Source organism: Vicugna pacos, chromosome 12 (genome assembly GCF_048564905.1).
Source record: "Vicugna pacos chromosome 12, VicPac4, whole genome shotgun sequence".
Classification (NCBI taxonomy): domain Eukaryota; kingdom Metazoa; phylum Chordata; class Mammalia; order Artiodactyla; family Camelidae; genus Vicugna; species Vicugna pacos.
The window spans coordinates 30,870,633-30,876,632 of record NC_132998.1 but is presented as its reverse complement, the minus strand read 5'-3'; the positions used below and the strand labels follow the sequence as shown (position 1 = coordinate 30,876,632).

General features: G+C 36.5%; 1 long non-coding RNA gene across 1 annotated transcript in view; it reads right to left on the bottom strand.

Moving 5' to 3' along the window:
- Nucleotides 1–1,811: 1,811 nt before the first annotated feature.
- Nucleotides 1,812–6,000, bottom strand: part of LOC140700454 (uncharacterized) — a 38,288-nt gene continuing 34,099 nt past the window's right edge. Inside the window, exon 3 of the long non-coding RNA XR_012078847.1 lies at nt 1,812–2,072. This is a non-coding gene — a long non-coding RNA (uncharacterized lncRNA). The remainder of the gene's footprint in view (nt 2,073–6,000) is intronic.

Genomic DNA, 6,000 nt, shown 5'->3' with positions numbered 1-6,000 from the left:
AAAAGACATTTCCTTCTGACAGAATGAGAAAAGACTCATTGACTTTTCCTGCTTTCTGGCCAAATTCTACTGATTTCCTTCTACAGAAAAGTAACTTTTCACTTTTAAAAATAAAACTGTAAACTACTGAAAGTACAAAGCAAAGTGATTCAAAGCAAATGCATGCAAATTCATGCTGAGTATAGAAGGCATACTGTGACCAGAAATACTGATTATAGAATAATAAGCACCGTTCAAATACGTGAAAGGATATGAAATAGCTGGCTCCATGCCTCATATATCACAGCCTTAGCCCTTTCATTTCTATAAGCCACACGTGTACTGGTGGTGTTTTACTGCCTGGCTTCTTAATGACAAGTTGTCATCACTAGACAATGGTTAAAAAAAAAAGCATGAGGTGCCAGTGTGCTCCCTGAGAAATTCTTATACCTCTCCACCACTAAAGTCAGAGGAAACAAATTTAAGACCAGGAACTGGTCAAAGTGAAGGTCAGTCTTTAATGGGGAATTCCCCTTTTTGTCTATGGTCATGGTAGTACAACTTTTCTATTTGTTTTATTCATTGTTCCCTATGATATTTGAATAAAACTAGTTGATCTGCCCAAACTCATCGAGTTCTATACATTAAATATGTACAGCTTTTTACATGTCAATCACACTTCAATAAAGTGGTTTTGAAAAAGCACTTGATCTGACTCATTAAATAAGCATAGGTTGATTTTAGAGAGGTTGCAAGGGACTGTTTACTAACTTAAGAAATTGGTCAAGGTGTAATAAACAACATACACTAACGAAATCCACATGCTTTTTGTGGCTTGTTATCTCCTAATGTGTACTTCTTGGCTTTAATTTTATGAAGTCTGACAATAAGATAAGGTGAACCCTTAAAAACATCTCAGAATCTAGATGTATAAATGAGAATTATCGCCTTCAAAGTAGTGGCCTCGAGAGACTGTTCTAGACTTGTAATGCCACTGTTATTCATAGAGAAGGAGGTTCAGAAACTCCTTTTCTAGAATTATCTTCATCTCTTGGGTAGGGATGCCAACTAAAATATAGGTACCCAGTTAAATTTGAATTTAATATAAGCATGGTACATACTTATACTAAAAAATGTATTCATTATTTATCTGAAATTCAAATTTAATGGGCATACTGTATTTTTATTTGCTAACTCTGACAGCCTGACACCTGGCATTTCTATGTAAACAACTTAACTGATGACAGTCTTCTGTGGAAGGTGGTTGTGATTTTAGACACAGTCTAAAGTTTTTCAAAGTGAAGCATGACGCCAAGAAGGGTAATGCCACTTTTGCTTAAAATAACATCAAAAAGTAAACAAGACAGGTTTTCTGATGGGCTTTGTGAACTGGCTTTCACAGAAGTGCTTACAGTTTTCCACAATGGTTTTAATCAGTGGCAGGCTATGAAAGAGTATTAAGCCTTCCAAAATAATCAATGAAGTATCTGAGCAGGAACTAACAAAACAGAGCCATAGATTTGTACATAGTATCAAATGTTAGCATCAGATTAAAGATTTGCATTCAACTACTGAACCTTTTATATATTTGGCTTTGTAAGTCCTGTCTTGGTTTTATCGCTTGCATATAACTCTATAAAGTCTCCAGCTGTCCTTTGGAAAGAACTGTACAAACAATAACATTCTCCAGAGAAAATCAAATGAGTTTACTCTCTGGTGCTTTCTCCATTAAAGATTAACTTTTTCCATTAAAAATTTCAATCACTTGTGATACTTTTTTGTCACTCCTGGTAGACAATAAACCTCAGATTCTGTGTCGTACTCACTGTTATTTTCTTAAGCTCTTGACAATGTGTCTTCTAAGTATGGTAGCTGCTCCACAAAGTATTGGTGCATTATAGGTACCGTAACATCTTATTGTTATTGTTGTTGTTGTTGTTATTTTCATAACAGCACCATGATACTGACATGGCAGGAATTACTCCACAACTTTTGCAGAAGAGGTTACTGTGGTTCAGAGAGAGCAGATGATTTGCTGTTAAAAAGCATCAGACAAAAGGCTACTGTACTAAAGCGATGCTTTTTCTTTAGGTCTGAAAAAAAAAAGTTGAGTAAACAACCATTTTAATTTTCTTCCCAATTTGATGTTTAAAAAAAAAGCCTCCAAAAAATAAGTATGGTGAAAACAATATTTTACTGAAATATAACAACCCAAGACACATTTGTTGGCTACTGGACTCTACCCAGAAACAAAAAAAACTCAAACATGTTTAAAAAGTTACTGAAATATCAACCCAAATTGATGCCTAATTATTGATAAGAAGTCACCTGAATTTGTGGTCCCTAAAATAGCACTGTAATATGATAAAACATCATTGAATTAAGTTTGCAAAGTTTTCTTAAATAGGATATAAAAACCACTAAGCACAAACATTTTAAAAAATTGATAAATTAGGTTTTATTAAAATTGAGAACTTTGTTCACCAAAAGACATCATTAAGAGTGAAAAAGTAACCATAAAGTTGAAGAATATATTTGTAATAATTATACTGAACAAATGATTCATACCCAGAATACATAAAGAACTTCTACAAATCAATTAAAAAAGACACTCAATAGAATAGTGGTCAGAAGACTTAAAAAATATATCCAAATAGGTAACAAGCATATTAAAAAGTATTCCTCTTCATAAGTCATCAGGGAATTACAAATTAAAGCCATAATGTAACATTCCAACTCACCCACCAGATGGGCTAAAATGAAAAAGATGGAACATACCAAGGCTTGGTAACGATGTGCAACAACCAGAATCCACATACAACACTGGTGGGAGTGTAAATTGGTACAACCTCTTGGAAAACTCTTGCACCAAACTAAAGTTGAATGTATGCAATCTCTAAGGTCCAGCAGTTCTGTTCCTATGTATATCCCGAACAAAAATGCATCCACATGTCCATCAAAAGACATGCACTAGCCTGTTTGTAGCATCACTCTAAATAGTAGCCCCTAAATGGAAATTTTCTAAATGTCCATCAACAGCAGAATGGATAAATACACTGCAGAATGGATAAATTCTACGCAGAAATGTGAATGAATAATTGATGACTACAAAAACAACATGGATGAATCTTAGAAACGTACTGTTGGGCAATGAACCAAACAGAAAAGACAGCATATAGTACTGCTCCCTTTGTATAAAATATTAACATAGGAAAAACTAATCTGTGTTGTTAGAAGTCAGGCAGTGATATCTTTGACAGGGTAAGGGGAGAATGGACAATGACTGAAAAGAAGCATGCAGCAGGGCTTCTGTGGTGGTGACAATGCTTCATGATCTGGGTGCTGATTATAAGGGTGCATTCAGTTTATGAAAATTCATCATTCTGTACTCTTAAGATATGTGCATATTATGATATATATTATAGTTTAATAAAATTATTTTTAATTGCTAGAATTAAAAAGAGATCTGATATTCCATAGTTAGCAGAATTTATCTTGGAAAGAAGTTTGTATATGGTTGGAAGCAACATTTTCATGAGATACTGGTCAGAAGGTAGTATGGTAGATGGCTGTTGTTTGGCCAGCCCTGTCTTGTTCTTCTGGAAACAAAATTCCAATTTTCCTTTGGATAATGATATGTTACAAGATGAAGTTTTCAGATGCAATGTCCTGCCCTCCCCTACTCTCCCACTAGAAGGGTAGGCATGTAACTCAAGCCAACACTCAGAGAACTCTATCCATCTAGACACGGTGGTTGGTTCTAATATTGTTACATATCCCAAAAAAGGTCACTCTGAATTCTCTTGGTAGACCTGCGGTTGAGGATGCTTGGTATTCCCTTAGACTCTCAGGTATATCAGTCAATAAGTTCCATTTTTACAAAAGCTACTTAGAGTAGGTTTCTGTTTCTTGCAGCCCAAAGAGTTCTTGGAAATAGAAGAAATTAATTTTATATACATACATAACTTCTATATAATTATTATATATAATTTTTATATTTTATGTATAATGTATATAGTACATTATATAATATAGATAGATAGAAAACTTTATTTTCCCTTTAGTTTATAAATTCTAATATATATCAACCCCACCTAATTTTATTCAGGTAGTTTCTCAGGCAAACCCACCCAAATTTGGAAATACATGGTATCAAAAATTTAGTAAATAATTCAGTAAACATGCTCATCGAAAATGGTATGAAGTGCAACCAGGAGGAATGCAGAACAGGAAATGAGGGTGGTAGTACCCAATCTGATCCCAAGGCTGGAGAAGCCGTACAGTGCTCAACAGTATACAAACCTCATTAATAAGTAATTGTGCTTACTTAAGAATCAAATTCTTTAAATTTCAAAAAAAATTCTATTTTTATCTCCACCTTATCTCCAGTTCAGATTTCACCCTTTTGAGGTTATGGGAAGGGATGGAGGAAGAAGACTCCTGTAGCTACAGTTGAGTGGTTCAGGGCAAGGGAATTTGTGTCAAACATGGGGATGAGAAAATAAAACCATGTTGGCTCACGTCCAGTATACCATGTCTAGTCAGCTCAACACTGGCACACGTTCCCAAATTCACAGGCAATTTCCAACTTACAAATGTTCCAAACGCTCACAGGCAATGTTCCAAGAGCTCATTCATTTAATGGTATCCACTATTATGATCAGAGTTACACATGACCTCTGATAAACATGAAACAATTCTGAAGATATAATTAGTAGCACTTTTGTCTGTCACAGAGAAAGCACTTGTGTGTTCTGGAAGGTCGGAATCAACAGCGTGGAGACCTTGGCACTAGGTTTTACGCATTGGGACTCATCAATAGGACGACTTATCTTAAGTCCCAATATCTCTGTGATACCTGTGCTTTGAATCCTATCTCCACTCCATCTATTGAAAACCTAATAGGACCAAAATCTAAAAAATAGTGGTAGTAAGGAGATAGGGGGAAGAACAAAGCACTGCAAAACTCCAGGGTCTCCATTCCCATCAAAGTCCAAGGGAATGTTACTCTTGGGGCAGACCCTAAGCGCCATACCATTGGAAATACATGAAAAGTTACAGAACGAGGTCACTTTGAAGGGAAACCTGCTGTTTCGCTTGCCCAGCATCACCTCCTCACTCCTAGTAATGACACTTCAGTGTTTCTTGGGTCTCTATTCTTCCACACACTCAGTCCTTGCAGTTCAGGTGAGCTGATCACAACACACCAGGGGTGTAAGGACAAGTGACTCAGACCTCACAAATCAGTCACAGTGATCAGTTCATGGGTGAGTATGTGGGTATACGACCCAATGTGGATCAGCGAGTCAGCCCTGGGACTTTTCCCAAAACAATTCCAAAAGAGGCCTTCACTTTGGAGCTTGTAAAACAGTAGGATGTAGAGCTAGTCTGAGAATTAAACTCTCCTGGGATAGGATTGAAGCCACATTTCAGTAGCAAACCCCAGTGTTGTACCAAAACTACTGCCAGTAATGAATCAATGTCCCAGGTACTTTAGCTTTCTCCTCACTTAGGGTAGGTGCCTTTGGATTCCCCAAAAAGCTGAGGATGGCTGTCATCTTGCCTTTCTAAGGAGCTAGATCTTACTGGCCCTGGATCTAAATTCTCCTTCCCAAAGTCTTTTTTAATATTTTTTTTCCAGATGGCCAGTTGTGTCTTTATACTCTAGAATTCCTGATAATCTGCCTTGAGATGCCAGTGTTCAGAGAAACAAACTTAGCATAGTGAAATACATTATTTAAGAAAGAATTTTGCAACAGAGCTCCCTCAAATGAAATGGGATGTCTCATAAAGTTCCATGTCCTGTCACTGGAGATGTTCTGATGTTCTATATCACTAAGACTCACCAAGGCTAAGTAAATTGCACAAGATCCACAGGTGGTAAGTGGCAAAACCAAGTAATAACCAATAACCTCTGGTCCTCTTGTTTTGGGTTTTTTTGGAGGGTGAGGGGTAATTTGGTTTGTTTGTTTGTTTATATTAATGGAGGGACTGGGGATTGAACCCAGGGCCTCATGCATG